This window comes from Ambystoma mexicanum, chromosome 10 (genome assembly GCF_040938575.1).
Source record: "Ambystoma mexicanum isolate Mex_15411 chromosome 10, UKY_AmexF1_1, whole genome shotgun sequence".
In the NCBI taxonomy this organism is placed as follows: Eukaryota; Metazoa; Chordata; class Amphibia; order Caudata; family Ambystomatidae; genus Ambystoma; species Ambystoma mexicanum.
Genome location: NC_090932.1, coordinates 868213142 through 868230389, shown reverse-complemented (window position 1 = coordinate 868230389; position 17248 = coordinate 868213142). Strand labels below are relative to the sequence as shown.

Genomic DNA, 17248 nt, shown 5'->3' with positions numbered 1-17248 from the left:
CAGCCACAAAAAAAATTCATTTCAGACAGTAAAAGCAGAAAACCAGTCAGAAGTTATTTTTTCTTTTTTTTTTAACAAAAACACGCTGTCTGCTTAGAAAGAAGTCCATCAGATTCTCCCAATTGTGTTTGATCTCTAATCAACACTCCTGGATAGAGCAAACAAGATTCCTTGTAAGGGATAGCTTTGCTTTGTAACTTTCTCAAATATAATTCGGTGTAATTGGCTATCTGCCCTGGCTTTTTGCAGTATGTAGCCTTCTGACCACGTTCAGAAATTCCTCCCTCGGGGAAGGAGAAAAACATGCACCCGAATACACAATCAATAGAATTAATGTATGGCCACATATATGGTAATAAATGTCTCCCTAGGTGTTGTTGTGAACCTAGCATGCCTATTTAGAGGTAGCCTGCTAATACAGTTGGTATGCCCCGGGAAGCTTCAATTTCTGGTTTGTATTGACTAAATCATTTATAGTCTGGTTAACTTTTTTTGAAAAATATTCTAGGAAACTGGTCTGCAGTTTTCATGTTAAACCCACATATACATTTCTTGGGTAAAACAAATCTTGATTCTTCAGTAGTCCATTAAAAAATTGTATTGGGACAGGATTTTTAAACATTCTATGTGTATAAGCAAAAACATTAGGTTTTGGTCTTTTAAATGCATCAAAAGCAAAGGATTTTTTTTTAAATGTACACAAAAATCATTTTCTTGTTCTTGAATTCTGTTTTTCTAAATAATCATTTTGCATATAGACTGCAATAACATTCTCAAAACCTATTCTTCCCAAAAGACACAACCCAACTTCTAAGAACATTTAAAGGTATGTCCTTCGCTCTGACACAAGACCTCATATGTTTTGACATCGAGTCACAGTTTGCTATGATCCCTGAGCTGGAATCTGTGGGAATCGTGAATCATTTCTTGCAAACAAGATAAATATATGTACATGTCCCCAATTACTTAATTTTTCCAGTTTAACAACATTTCTATAACCAGTCTATGCAAATGGCAATTTGGAGCTACAGTGGATCCCAGCATAGCTAGGTTTTACATTAAATGGTTTGAAGAGACTTTTCTTTACCCAAATTCTATTCCTTTATGATAAAATAGTGTGTTGGAAGTACTTTTCAGATTTGACCATTATATGAAATGACACTTAACTGGATTGGTAATCTGAATGGGCATTTCAAAATAATATGTCAGGAGAAGTATACAATACATTTTCTTGATTTGACAATTTGCTCGGAAGATCAACAATGTAAAACCTTTTCGAATGACAAGAAGGGAAGATTATGAGCTTACTTACCAACGTTTCTCCTGCGATTCAATCGGATATCGAATCATAAGGGCAGCTGTCAGTTATGTTTTTAAGAACTGGCATCTCTCATGCACAAAGTGTTAGAAGATCCAAGTGAAGAGCATCCACATGGAAGTCTTAAAGGATAGTTCCGGGACTTTTTTTTTATTGTCCCTACGGTTCGGCCATGTGTTTTTAAGCATAAATCGGTAGATCGTAGAAAACTTTCCTATGGACCTTACCTGACTTTTCGTCCATTAACGCACTCGAAATCAGCTGCCATTTTGTGATAATCCTATCACTTTCCGCATCGCCCTGGCTGACCTGCTTTTGCGGCACTAAATCAAACCCCCCGCCCCTGAGGCTGACATCAGCAGACGCATACCGCCCATTTCCCAACGCCAAAGCACGTTTCGTGTCAACAATCGCTGCGCCTCAGCTAATGGAGTGTCGCCATGGAAATGGCAGGACGCCTCTTTCCTCAATAAGTATAAACACACCGTTTCACAACACACAGCAGCCGATTTCCGATTCCATTCCTCTCTCTGTGTTACTTTGAGTATTCTGTGACTCGTTTCTGTGCTCTGGTCAGCTACCTTCGCCGCTTCTAGGCCTTGTGAACACCTGTACCATCTCTGTAAATTATTTTACTTTCTTTACCACACAATGGCTACAATAATGCCGTATATGTACGAGCCCGAGTACACCGAGGAGGAACTACTGGAAAGGCAAGCACGCGAAAACGATGGGGATTCGGACGGCAGTTGGGAGGACCAGTCAACGGATGAAGAGCCTGGACCATGTCGCATGGACGGCGTCTCCACCTGGTGCATGTGCAATCGGTGCGAGCTAATGCCAACTGAGGAGGAGAACTGCCGCTGCCGTGAAAATTCCGGGTGCTTGGCCTACATTTCGGAAGGCGAGCCAAGTCCGCAATGCATCACCGAGCTGCCAGAGTTCGGGGAAGCCTGCCTCTCACGGACCGTGTTGAGGATGATGATGGTGCTTATGCACGAACTTCGCGGCACTGTTCGTCCGCGTAATCCGAGTAACGAGTAAGTATACTCTGGTTGTGATGTCAGTGATGCCACTACTATTTCATGGTCGTCTCCCACATATAAAATTACATCTACATATCATTCGAATGCATGTAAATTGGTTCCATTGCATCTTTCTTTTTTTCAGGCCAGGTGGTACAGGCTGGTGGCCTATCGTTGCTTCACTTGGTGGCTTCACGGGAGGCTCAGACACCGCGTTCGGAGAGTAATACCTGCCTGTGCGGTACTTGCCATTAGACAACATTTCCCCAGCGACAGTGGACAATACCGCAGATTTTCCCTGGATGTGCTGCAACCGGAACTTTACAATGTGTAATGTTTATTATTTATGTTCAATTGAAATTTAGATAAAAAATAAAACCCAACATATATTTTAACAATGGTTGTTTTGATTTTTTAAATGAATCTAGTGTGTCTCCATTGAATAGTCTTCCTGTGCCTTGTCTTGTCACACCACATGTCTCCTGCCAAGCATCCTCCCTCACGCTGGCCGCCCACCTTCAATCCACATAAGTGTGTCTCCATTCACGAGTCTTCCTGTGTCTTGTCTGCACGACCACCGCCCCAATCCACCCCCCGCCCTATCAAAGGCAGTTCGCACCGGGGTACTTGCGCTGGCAAGTGGAGCTGTCAGGGAGCGATAAAGGCCAAGCAGTGCCAAAGACCATGTACACTTCAAAGTGGTCTATAGAGCATGGGTTGTTGTTCCCATGTCTACCTCCAGACCCCGTGTCTCCTGCCAAGCATCCCCCCTCACGCTGGACGCCCCCCTGCAATCCACATAAGTGTGTCTCCATTCACGAGTCTTCCTGTGTCTTGTCTGCACGACCACCGCCCAATCCACCCCCCGCCCTATCAAAGGCATTTCGCACCGGGGTACTTGCGCTGGCAAGTGGAGCTGTCAGGGAGCGATAAAGGCCAAGAGGTGCCAAAGACCATGTACACTTCAAAGTGGTCTATAGAGCATGGGTTGTTGTTCCCATGTCTACCTCCAGACCCCGTGTCTCCTGCCAAGCATCCCCCCTCACGCTGGACGCCCCCCTGCAAACCGCATAATGCCACGACATATACACGTCATTCATTCACAAACACACCCCTGTTTCAAATTCTTTATAACCCACTTCATATTTCGAATGAGAACTTCTTTGCGCTTTGCTAGTCAACCCGTGAAGGTGCTGGTTATCTGCTCTTCGTCTCTGTGAACTTCCGTGACCACTTCGAGCAAACTCGTCAGTTTGCAACCTGTGAACTGCTCCCTGTTCTACGACAAGAAACTACTCTGATCCCTGCATCTAACTGTTTGTCCGTCAAGGTAAGGCCATGTACCATAATCATTTTGCGTCCAATTTTTTAATTTATATCTATTTGCTAGTAGTCATCTTGCATCCATGTTTTCTTTTCGTTCAAGACAGTACATGCAAGGAACTAGTCACATGTTCTGAGTTTAGTCAAATTATTTTTCTATTTTTTTAAATTTATTCATATACTTATCCACATGTGAATAACGTGTATAGTTCCAAGAACCAAACCGAACCTTGCATTGGACCTTTTATGTGTCATTTAATTTTTTAACACATTGGTATTCATTGAGATTTGTTGATCTTTACTTTTCAGAACTTTCCACAATGCCTGCCTGTTCCATTGGCGGTTGCCCTTCGAAGACCCATAATAAATCTGAAGGTACTATAATGCATGTTTTCCCTAAGACAATAGATCAGATAAGAGATTGGGTCCGATATTGCGGATATCCACCGTCTGAGCTTGAAAGTAGAGTCCTAGAAGTCTTTGCGGACAAGAGGGGTGATCGATACCGCATCTGCAGCAGGCACTTTAGCTCAGACATGTACTCCACATCATTGCTAATAAAGAAGAAAACACCGCGAGCAAGGCGAAAATTGCTCTCAACCGCTATTCCCACTCTATTCGTCCACATCCCTCCACTGGTGAGTCAAGTTTACGGATCTAGCTCTCGGCCTTGCGGTAGTGTGTAGCATTAGCTAACAATAATTTCCCCATTTATGTATCCACTCAATATGAAGGCGGAAGATTCTCCATCCGTGTCGTTATTGCAGTCATCAGCCACTTCAAGCGCCTATCGGGTAATCTTACTTAGCTATTCTGCCACTGACTTGTTTTAGGCATGTAAATCAATAGTTTTAATTTATCATGTAATTATTTTACCTAATGGTACAGCCTTGTACTCGTCCTCTAGTCTTTGTTTTCAGTTATAATTATTGTTATCCAAAATAATGCAAGTACTGTCTTTCAGGGAGATGCTGAGGAGTCCAACGCATTGACGACAACCGTTGATGTCACTCAGATGCTCGAGGTACGTTTCCGGACAGTTCCATCGATGGAGATCATCAGATCTCAGATCAGATTGTAGCGTGATTGTTACACACAATGTTTTTCTTTTTTAGCCATTGATATGTCCTTCTGTCGTCGCCCTCCTATGTGTCTTCTTTTTTCAATATTGTGTTCATTACTAATGAAAGTCCTATGTTTCAGGGAGTCGATGGAGCATTAGTCCAAGAAGAAGGGGGAGCATGCAGTTACGGGTCGGCGCAACAGCTTGCAGAAGTGTGCACCGCAGTTACAGCGTCCCTTGATGTTCTTATGCATTTCGAGGTATGGATACTGACAGTTCGATCAAGCGAGATCATATGACGTGATTACATCCGCTATACTTCCTTCTTTATTAACGCAAGTACTATGTTTCAGGGAGATGACGGAGCTTCTTCTACAAGAACATCACCCCTAGTAGTCGATGCAGATCTCTGGGTGGTGACACTTCCAACGATCGAGCAAATCGAATCATATTTAGATATCCATTATTTATTTTTGACAACTGATCATTTGTGCAGGTCTATTTAGATGAGCCGTTGACGCCTGCACAAAGTTTATGTTCTTTCCATACTAATGCAATTACTGTGTTTCAGGGAGTTGCTGAAGCGTCATCTTCAATAATATCATCAATGGAAGTCTATGCGGAGCCCAAGGAATGGATCTTGACAGTTCCATCTAACTAGATCAACAATGCCTGAATAATTGTCGTTTGAATGTTCTACACAATGCGTTCATTCGTGTTTTGCTATTGAGATGTACGTGGGTATTGGTCCCCAAGTACATTTTGTGTTTTCAATATTATTATACATACTAATGAAAGTTCTATGTTTCAGGGAGTCGATGGAGCGTCAGTGAGTGATGGATGTGCTTATCGTGAAAATATAGTCGTTGCATCGCAAGAGGAAGTGGAGACATGCACACACGAGTCGGAGCAACAGCGTCCAGATGTTGAAGTTCGAGGCAAGAAAGTTTCAAAGAAAAGAAAGCAAAAGAAGGTTAGTGTCCCGGTCACTATATTATGTTCAATACTGTAAGTTGTGTTTAAACTGAACATCCCTTTTCCAATCTGTCCTCTAGTTGCGAGTGGGTGTACGAACTAGATCTACACAGACAGTGAAGCGAACGAGAGATGTTGCTTGTCAAACCTTTTGGCAGAGACTTGAGACTGGAGATGCATCGTGCCAATGGGAAGAATATGAAGTGATTGACAACGGAGCTATACCACCACCAGCCATTGATAGTGAATGTCCTCCTGGTAGTTCGGATGCAGTCGGAGATCAATTCACAGAATCCACACCCGCAAAAACCAAGACCGCGAGAAAGTTGAAGAGATTGTTTTATTCTCCCATCGCTGGAGAAGGAACAGATGTTTCAATGGAAGAGAATGTAATGGACAACAATGAAACACCATCAATATCACTGTACATAGCGGAAGACGATATCAGAGATTGTACCTTTACTGTGAGTGACATGTCCTCAACGTTACAGGCCGAACCAGCTGGGATGCAGAGTGACAGTATAAGGAAAGAGGCCAAATTCATTGTATTCGATAGTTGTTTGATTGATATTATTATTATGCTGAAATGTGGGCATTTGGTTGGTGGGGAAGTATGTGGGGAGCCATTGATTAATGTGACTCGTGCAATTCGAGGCACTAACCTTAAAATACATGCCACCTGTACACAATATCATCCGTTCTCATGGTCTGCACAACCCATGCTGGGGCAACTGCCAGCAGGCAATCTACTTTGTGCAGCGGCCGCACTTTTTAGTGGTTCAAGTTTTAAAAAGTTAGAGTATTTCTTTCAGTTTGTGGGAATCCATTTCATTGCGAAAACTCAGTTCTACAAATACCAAACCGATTATCTATTTCCAGCCATTAGCGCAGCTTGGAGAATTGAAAAAATGTCTATTGAAAGTACATTCGCGGGCAAACGGTTCAGGCTAGCCGGTGATGGACAGTGCGACAGCCCAGGATTTTCAGCCAAGTACTGCACCTACCACTTTCAGGACATGGAAAGTAAGAAAATTGTGAGTTTGGTGGTCGTGCAGGTGTCACAAAGTACATCCTCAGTGGCCATGGAGAAAGTTGGCTTTGCAGCATCATTGCAAGAACTACAATCGCGGGGAATGGTGATCGACCTGATAGCCACGGACAGACACGTTTCAATTGCCAAGACAATGAGAGAAGAGTACAAAAATATAAATCACCAATTTTACGTATGGCATCTTGCAAAATCAATCAATAAAAAAATGTCGGCTGCAGGTAAAAAAAAAGATATGCAAGGTATTTCACAGTGGTCCAAGTCAATCAGCAACCATCTTTGGTGGAGCTCAAAAACATGTGAAGGGTCGTTGGAAATTCTACTGGAAAAATGACGGTCAGTAATGCTACACTGTAGCAACGTTCACCGCTGGAACACAAACCAACATTTCCACAATTTGTCCACAGAGGAGGCACGGAAGAAGAAGTGGTTGATTCCTTCATCACCCACTCACAAAGCCATTGAAAAGATTGTATTTGATAAAACTATAACAAGAGATTTGAGGGGACTCACGGAATTCTGCCACACAGGAGATTTGGAGGTGTTCCACAATATGTGCCTAAAGTACAGGCCAAAACGATTGCATTTTGGCATGGAGGGCATGATAAATCGGACTCTTCTAGCGGTCTTGGCACATAACCATAATGTTGGCCGTCAACAAAGTAGGACGACCGGAACTTTAGGGACGCTTCGCTACAATAAGGCCTTCACTAAAAGAAGTAAACAATGGGTGATCAAACCAGTGTTTGAGGATATGCAATATGAGTTTATTGAGAGACTTATAGTTGACGTCCTAGATAGGCACATACATGGAGTTGTGAACGAACCTGTGCGGAGGACAACTGCATTGCCACCCAACATTGCCTCTGTTCCATGTCCACCTAAAGCAGAGCTCATTGAGAAATACACATCACGGTTCAAATGATTGTAATTTGATTGTCTGTTCTCTCGAGTCTCCTCATGTCGCAGGCCCATTGAATATGTGTATCTATGTAATGTGTAAATAAAAGTGATTGCTCAGTGTACATGCAATGTGTCTATCCAACCTTGTTCATTTGCGCATTAAATTAAACCAAACAGTAATATAAATCATTTTTCAAAAAATATAGAATGTCTCCGTATTTATGGTTCTCTGGGGCTGCAAAGCACGCAGACAAAATGCAAAGATGGAGTGTAAATTTCAAGTCCTGTGAGATGGCCTTACACTGAATGTAGCTAACTAGGAATGTGTGCTCGTTCAAAGTGAAGGTCAGCAGCTTTGATTTTTTGCTCGGCTGCCGGAATGGGCCACGACTCGGTATAAGGTTCTATTGTTATTTGACCTTGACAGGCCGGGACCATCCCGAAAGACTTCTTTTTGGGGGTGTGGTGCAATAACGTAAGAAACGATAATGAATAAAATTTCAGAAACCATAGCCATTTAATGTTCGTTCATTAGAAGAAATAACGTCAGCATAGAAGGAGTGGTATTTCGGGGCTGCCCTATGCACAGACACAATGGAAAATGCAAATATAATGTAAGTAACTCTTTAGATGAGTTTATACCGCAATTTAATTACTATACAGTAGCTTTAAAGACGGGTTAAGTTGTACTTGTTCGTTCTATGTGGCATATTGTTTTGTACCGCGCACTATCTTGAGGAGAACCATCTCCTTTTACGGAAGCACCTCAAAACCTTCCTCTTTGCTTCTGCTTTCTCTCTCCCTCTCCCCTGCTACAACTGGTCCACTGTCTGCGACCTCGGTCCTGTGCCCTTCCACTCTCCACCTGAACTGCCTCCCTGTCAACCCCTGCACTGGGGGACTGTCTCAGTATCCTACAGCCCCCCCTTCCCAGCACTTGTTCTGCACTTACCTTGCCTCGCCACGCCTTGAAACACTTGTGTATAGGCGCGTTGCAAAAGGCGGCGGAGAGGGGGTGTGTTACTGGAAATGACGTATAATACCCAGTTGCACTGTCCTAGCTATGAAATAATTTCCCGACGTAATATATAAAATGAATAATTTTAATAAAGATCTGATGGTGAGACTAATTTCATTTTTTATGTTTTTAAAACAGGTACATCCTTCATTATTGTCTGTGTCACGAGTACCAGACACCGGCAGATGGATTTTTCAACCGCCAGTTGCTTCTCCGCGTGAACAACGTTACCACCCTGACCATTTTATGGGACGATCGCCAAGTACAAGTATGCTCTTACGCGGTACTAATGGCTAGATGCAACATACATACCGTTGTGGTGGCCTAGTGCCTCGTTGTTGGAACAGCCATGCGATTATCAGTGCGACCGAAGAGCTTATTTTATCGTAAACCAACACCCTGTGTACTGCACGCGAACATCGCTTGCCTCAAGACGAACTATTTTGGATCGAGAGCAAAGAAAAATGCAAATCGCTGAATATTCTCTAAACATTTGATGTCCAATAAATGTACTTTACCAAATGTACCGTGTTGCTGTTTGATTTTAAAGTACAGTTTCATATTCCGAATTGTGGCGCACTGTGTTGTGAGCTGATCGGTGTTGGTTTCCGGGTTCTGTGTGGAGTCGCGTAGAAGACGCCTGGGCGCGTTTGCCTACGAAGCACAGTCACGTCACGGATAGAGGCGGGGAATATGAATGTTTTGATAAAGTCTGTTTCAGGGGTGGGGGGTTTGATTTAGTGCCGCAAAAGCAGGTCAGCCAGGGCGATGCGGAAAGTGATAGGATTATCACAAAATGGCAGCTGATTTCGAGTGCGTTAATGGACGAAAAGTCGGGTAAGGTCCATAGGAAAGTTTTCTACGATCTACCGATTTATGCTTAAAAACACATGGCCGAACCGTAGGGACAATAAAAAAAAAGTCCCGGAACTATCCTTTAAGACAAAAAACAGAAACCATCAAATAAACCAGTTGAACCCTCCTTAGTATGCAACTATTTACATCACACTGTCAGTAGAAAATGCAAAGATTAATAAACTTCATTGGAGAATTATACAGATTGGTGATACACTTGTTCCTTCCCTCTTTTTGCATATAATGGAAATACAAAATTAAAAGAGTAGATGACCAGAAATTATATTTGGTAGAAAAAGATTCCAGTATAAAAAAGATGGAAAAATTCTTAAGTTTGACACCCCTCCAAGCCATTTTCTATTTGTACAGTGTGTACCATAGCATGTCCACAAACCTCTAAAATTCCTGTGGCTAATTTGGAACTACAAAATGTTTGGAAACAAAACATATGATTATATTTCTAAAATGGATGATTCTGGTTGAGTGGGCACAGATTTATAGTAATGTGTTTAGGTCTATTCTAAGATCTATTCCTTTGTTGGAAGTTTTTTTTTATAGAGGTTTTTGGGTCCTGTAGCCAGAAAGGGCCCACTTGCACTGTGGGGTGAGCAATATGCTAGAGAGCATTATCTGGATTGGAATTACCCAGGTGTCTGGAGGGACTTTATGGGAATATCTCATATGTGTTTGAGTAGTTTAGTTATACCTTTTCAGTTTTTACAATCCATTCGTTAAATTTACAAGCTATTAAAAAAAAAAAGAGAGATGTTCAATATTTATAAAAAATGAAGCATTTATTCTTAAAACATAGCCATTTCCTTTGCTGACAGATGCATTTTGATCTTGTGGACAATCTTCAGGGAACACATTTCTACAATAAATAACCAAGCGCAAGTAAGTGATTGGGGATATTTCTATCATATCACATTGAGGTGTTTCATAAATGTATTGTATTCACCTACCCATTGGTATAACGATCTTGTATATGCTTCATGTCTTTGTGTTTTTCTTACTCTGCTGGGCTATTTCGAGATCTATGTACTAGACCCCTGTAATTAGGTGGTGACCTAGAATTTAAAAGCATGAGGATTGTTGTATGTTTCTGTTTCCTTAGTAAATGGAGTATGCACATGGTTCTCTTAAGTTCAAAGACATATTCAGTATTGAATTGACATACCTTGTTTGGCCAGGTGTGCTCCCGCATCTACTGCCTTCTCCTGTTATCTTACGGGTATGTCTAGTGGGGGAGAACTAATCAATAGATTTGTATCTTGGTGTTGGTGCCCCATTAATCTAGTCCCAGTTCTACACAATAGTTGCCTCTATTTCTCCTACTGGTGGCTTACCTGTGGCTTGCTCTGTCTCTAGACCGCCCCTGGAGAACACGATCTGACTCGGGTCGATCTCTGTATCTAGGGGCCAGTCTTATATCTGGTAAAAAGCTGTGTGCTAAAGCCGGCAGCATTTTCCCAGATATAAGGCACTTCCTCTTTCTCAACTCATAGTGTTTGTAAATAATCTTCTATCCTTCTGCAGCTTCGTCATTCAGGATGTAGATCAAACTATCTAGACATTCAGTGTCTGTGATGTCTTTTATTTGTCACCTTTTTCAGGCAAGCAGTCAAGGGCATTGAGAATATTACTTTTTATAGTGCTGTTTCCAGCTAGGTGAGCTTCCTAGATGTCCATGGATGTGGTCAGTCTGTGGTATCTGGCTCATGTAGGTGCAGGGCAAGGTTTGGCATTTGATGCTCTTGCCCAGAGGTGATCTGATTGGATCCTTAGTTCCTTATAAGAATTTCTGCTGCAACGCTCTTTGTTTTGGGTTTGTTGACTACTATTTGACTGTTGTGCTCGACAGGGCTTGGTCCATTTCTGCTGTGGTTGTGGGAACTTGGTGGCAATGTCCTGTTTAAGTTGGCAGTGATCTCTTTAACCAATATTGTATTCAGCTTGGCGTTCTATTTCGTTCGGTAATAGAGGTTGTTATAAATGGATGTGGATAAGAGCATTAAGACGCTGAGCAAAGTAATGTTTGTGAACCCCATATGTACAGATGATATAGTAAAAATAGCCACAGATGAAACTACTTGTAATACCACACTTGGCGATGAGCCCACTGTCTCCAGGCCTACAAATCCTCCTCTTAAGAATCAAGCAATCAAAGTATTACTCCTTAATACAGGGTCGCTAGGCTAACACGGCATTGATATTCATGATGACATCACAGACACTGGAATTGATGTCATGTGTGGCTGAAACATACCTAAAGGATTCAAGTGGGCCCAAAATGGACCTGACCACACCACCAGGAAACAATTTTTTCTGTAAAATCCCTGAACACGGCAACAGAGCAGAGGTGGCCATTCGGGCTAAGAAATAGCTCTGTATTTTTGAATCCCCCATGCTTTGTGAAACCTGTGATATCATTCATCTTAAGATCACTCCTAGTGATAACAACTGTGTGAATTGTGTCTGCTTATATCACCCCCCTCCCAACCCCGGGAGGACATGCCTGTATTTAATGAGGAAATAATACGCATTTTGACATTATTGAACATACCAAACTGTTCAGCTATAGTTTTGGGTGATCTTAATCAATGGCATTGAGATGCCTCTGATCAGGTAACGCTAAACTTGGAGCAGTATCATAAAGAGCCAACCCATGTAAAAGGAAATATCTTAGATTGAGTAGCATCCTGGAACTTTAACATAAAGACTATAAATACTCAACCTTGTATCTGTCCGACCATTTTGTTTGTAGAATTCCACCTTCAGCTATCTGAGAAACCAGTACAAAAAGAGTTGTCACAAGTCTGAACAAGTTAAAATCAGAGGACCTATGCAATTGTCTCAGGTTACTTATGGACGCTACAACAGAGTTGGATACCTTGTGTGTTCTAGCAGCCTTCTATAGAAGGCATTTGGTCACATTGATAGACCAAGTTGCTCCTACAATGTCAACAATCCTTAGGGACTGGCTGAGTCACCATAACTGGTTTACACCTGCATTAAGTAACCTGAAAAAGGACAAAAGCCAGGAAGAGCGTGTTTGGGCAAAAAACAAGACTGATGTAAATAAAGCAGCCTGGAAATCGCTGTAGAAAATGTAAAAACTGAAAATTCTGAAACAAAAAAGAGCTTCTTTAATGAACAAATTGAAAGGTGCTGATAACAACACTAAGAGATTCTTCGAAATGTTTAAAAAGAAGCTTGAAAAAACCAAACATGCAGCCTCAGTCTTTTGTTCCTACCAATGAAGATTGTGTTAATAGTTCAGCAGGCTTTTGCTGACAAGGTCCACCTCCCCATACAAAGATTGCTAACACCATAGGCGTGGATATGTAGCCTAAGACGTCAGAGGTTGGGGAAAGTGATGTGCAATCAAACATCCCGTTTAAATCTGTTAGTATGGTTGGGATGAAGAGAGTACCTGTGTCAGTTTGGTCTAACTTATCCTCTTCTTCCGAATATGCCCCCGACTCCCCTTCCTCCCTTTCCACCTCACCTTGAAGTTTCCGGCGTTGTGACAGCGTTGGGTTGTCTTTTGCTCGAGTCTTTACTCCTTTTTTTGCAGATGAAGGCGACCAAGGTAGGACGCCACAGTGACACCCAAAGGGTGATCTGTGGCAACCCTCCGCAGTTGCCGAGTACTGGGGAAAAAGCCAAAGGCATAAAAAACCCCGGAAGAGATGAGATTCCGCAGCTGAAGAGAGCTCGAGTATTATGACTCCAAAGGATACTGCAGTGAAGTAGGAACGGATCCAACACAGCGAGGGTGGAAGTGCTGACAAGAAAGGCAGATAGCGGTACTCAGAAAGAGTGAACCCGTAAGTACTCCAGCCAGAAATGGTAGGCAAGGCAATCCGAATAACAGGCAGTGGTCGATACACGCGAGGAGCAACAGGTAAATCCAAGCAGGAATGGGCGAGGCAGGGCGATCCGATATGCAGGCAAAAGTCGGAACCGGGAAATCAGTGGAGAGAAAAGAAAAGAAGGAGAGAGGAAGGAGAACAAACTCCGCGAGGGAGGAAGGAACCAGGGTAGCCAGGAAAAAATAAACTGAAAGAAACGAAGGGAAGCGCACTCACGGAAGACTGGAGGGTGGAAGGGAATATTAAGTGGATCAGAAAAACAGGCGGGGAGGAAAAATGTAAGAAAACAGTGATAATCAGAAAGGGTATTCCAAACGGAGATAGCGCAGGCAAGAGACAGAACGAAAACTGTACGTTGCAACGCAACCCGACCCCGGAAGTGAAATGTATAAATACCGGTGTCGGGAGGCTGCAGGAACAACTAGACCAACACCTCACGTTTTCATTGGACATGATGGTGCCAGCAAAGGCGGACGCAGTCTCCACCTATTCCACAGCCGCCAGATTCCCCGCGGTGTGACAACCTGAGAGTATGCACCCCACCACTTGTCTGGGTGATGTTATCCTGTCTAAATTTATTTTGGAGAATGTACAAATCGTTTCCCCCCCTTTCTTTTATGATTTGTGAATGCGACCTTCACCCATGATACTATCCCTAGCACAATTAAAGTAGTTGCAGTAACCCTGTTTCTAAAAAAATCTGGCTTAAACCCTAAAGAAGCTGTCAACTTGACTCATCGCAAACACTCCCTTACTACCAAAGATTGTAGATAAGATTGCTACTATCTAGTTACAGGAGTATCTAGAATACTCCGGTATACTTCATCCAAGATAATCAGACTTTCGGTCAAATTAGGGAACAGATAGCACCCGGTTAGATCTCCAAACTCAAATGCTAGATACAATCGATAGAAGCAAGACAGGGTTGCTGATACTACTAGATCTATCAGCAGCATTCGATCTTCTAGCCCACAAACACCTCCTGAAAACTCTTATCGATTATAGGAAGCTGTTTAAAGGATGCCACAGATTGAATTAGCTCATTCCTAAATATAAAAGGTCTAGAGTGTGCTGGGGTAATGCTCTTTCGACCCGGCCCAAATATATTATGGAGTCCCGCAAGGTGTGGGCTCATCTGCGGCTCTTTTTGTTATGCCCATTAGACCCCTGTGAGATTGACTAGTAAAAATGGGGGCACAGTTCACTAACTACACGGATGATATCCAACTGCTGATGGAGTTAAGTGGTGATTACACCAGTGACTCTGACAGGCTATCTAATATTCACGAGTCTATGAAAAGCTGGATGTTCACCAACTGGATGTGCTTTAATAGTTAAAAAACTGAACTTATGATCTTTGGATCAGCACAAGCCAAGGCAAAACTGGACCCCAAATATTTGAGTTTTGATTTTGAGAGTAGTCTTATTTCCATGCTGGACAATGTGAAGACCCTTGGTTTCTTTTTTGAGCCCTCTCTGGGTGCACATACGCATGTTGATGGCATTGTTAAACATTCTCAATATCCTTTGAGGGTACTGAGACAGGTTAAACCTTTTGTCTCCAATACTAATTGCCAATCTTTGGTTGGATCCATAATTATTTCTAGAGTAGATTATTGTAATGCACTCCTGAGTGCTGCCAGAAAAGATTACATTCACAATCTCCAGATGGTGCAAAATGAGGAAGTCTGAATAGTCAGGAATGTACCAGGAGGAGATCATATATCCATTGTTAGGAAAGAAATGCACTGGCTACCGGTGGCTGCTAGAGGGCGATTCTAGGTAAATACCTTGACTCATACGTACCTCTACGGGTAGGCAACCTCCTATCTCAAAAAAAGTCTTGAACAGTATGAACCAAGTAGATCCTTGCGTTCAAGTAACGCCAAGCACCTAGGATGCCCAATAGTTAAACGAACGAGGCGAAATGGTTGTTCCTTCCCAGCTCAAGCAGCTTATGCATGGAACATCATGCCCATAGATCTACGCCAGGAAACAAACCTGCTGGTCTTCTGGAAACACCTAGAAACTTGGTTATATGACTAAACAGTATTTCTGTGCAGACCCTTGTGCCTTGTTCTGTCTTTTGAAGTTTCTCTTGTGTTGATGTGTCCCTGATGCCTGCGGGCTTTGGCGCATGATAAATACAAAATAAATAAAATCTAGAGAATATGCATAGATGTTAGATCTGAGTTTACTGTTGCTAGCTGATTGTGTGCTGGTGCAATACAATTGCCCTATACAAGTCTACAACTGACAATTTTTCACTCCTTGACGTGCTAATCTCATGATGCTTAGGCCTTTTCCTGTGTGTGTGCTTCTTTGAATGCACATGATTGTTTTGAATGTTGGCCAATCTTACCCTTTTCCCTATGTAGGGCTGGTAAAAATGTTAGAATGTTTATCCAATGTGTATCCCTTTATAATGGCCTTGGGTGGGCATCTCCACTTGTACATCAGGGGTTGAGCATCTAGAGAACTCAGCGAGTGGGTGATGATGCTCATGGACCAACCATCTGTTTCAATGGGGGAGGATGGTCACGTTCACTTTTGGCGAGTGTTGTTTCTAGGTCTGATCTGCTTTTTTTGCATTGACAAAACCATCAATTACTTTTCATGTAGAATTTAAAACTCTCAGGTTTATGTCCCTTGTGTCATTGTAGCTGTTTCTAGTTACTAGGGATTGTTCTTGATAGCAGTCTGTTTCCCCTTTGTATCTTCAACTGTTGTGCTGCTGTGTGACATTTGTGAAAAGCCGCATGCCATCAGGGGTGGACTGGGAACTAAAAGTGGCCTTGTAAATGTTCTTCAAACTGGCTCCATATATCACCAAGCAAGCAAAGGTATTGAGCAAAAACAATCTTTTGCAAGTAGATCTTGGAGGTTTCTCAAGATTAAAAAAGGGTCTAAATAGTGAATTATAAGATTCATATGGCCCTATATAGAGATTAACAAGTAGTTAAGCAGTTAAGCATAACAAGTAGTTAAGCATAATAAAACATTTCAGAAAACGTGTTAAAAGTGAGGAATAACATACTAAAGGTTTAGGGCAAATTATTTGTGGAGTGACTGGAATAGAGGGTAAGAGATGCAGACAAACAGGCCAACCACACAAGAGGCTCATGGTGTAAGAGGCCTCTGTGGGTTAGTCCAGCACTGCATGCCATATCTTATTACCTGGGGGTGAAAAACAAGAGACAGTCACTGTCTTGTTCATCTTGGGGCCACAGCCTATGTCCGCGAGAGTGACTTCTGGGGTTTTCTCCAGTATGTCTGTATTGAATCAATTTTTGGTGTTGAATTGATACAAGCTGACTTTCAAACACTTTGGGGGTAATTCATGGATTATTTGCGCTGAAAAAAACGGGATTTGTGCGCCATTCTGTCCGCAAATTCCTATTTGTTAAACAGGGATTTGCGGGCAGAATGGCGCACAAATCCCGTTTTTATCGGCACAAATAATCCATGAATTACCCCCTTTATGTGTAAGGAATCCAAGGATCTCTTTTTTTTTTCTCATGGGGGATGCTCTCTCCACTGATTATTTCATACCCTTTCTATACGTTGTGGGAAGCATGTACCCTATGATATGATAGGGTTTTTCGCAGGATGGAGGAAGCCCATCATTTTCACAACCGGCCATATCTTCCAAATCAATTGATTTGTATTCAAGTCTATGTTTTTAGGCTTGGGTTGCAGTGTGGTCTAAGGGGTGAGTCCTTTGTATGTGTTCTAAACAAACGCATGTCTACATGGGATTCATCATATTTGCCATGACCAGAGTTGCCATGGGTCGGCAGTGGGCCAGAGGTAATACGACACCTAGATAATGATCTTGCCCTTCA

At 42.4% G+C, this 17248-nt stretch overlaps 1 protein-coding gene across 9 annotated transcripts in view; it reads left to right on the top strand.

Annotated features, from left to right (window-relative positions):
- TMEM44 (transmembrane protein 44) overlaps positions 1–17248 on the top strand; it is a 450231-nt gene that overhangs the window by 248546 nt on the left and 184437 nt on the right. The gene's annotated exons all lie outside the window — the stretch shown is intronic.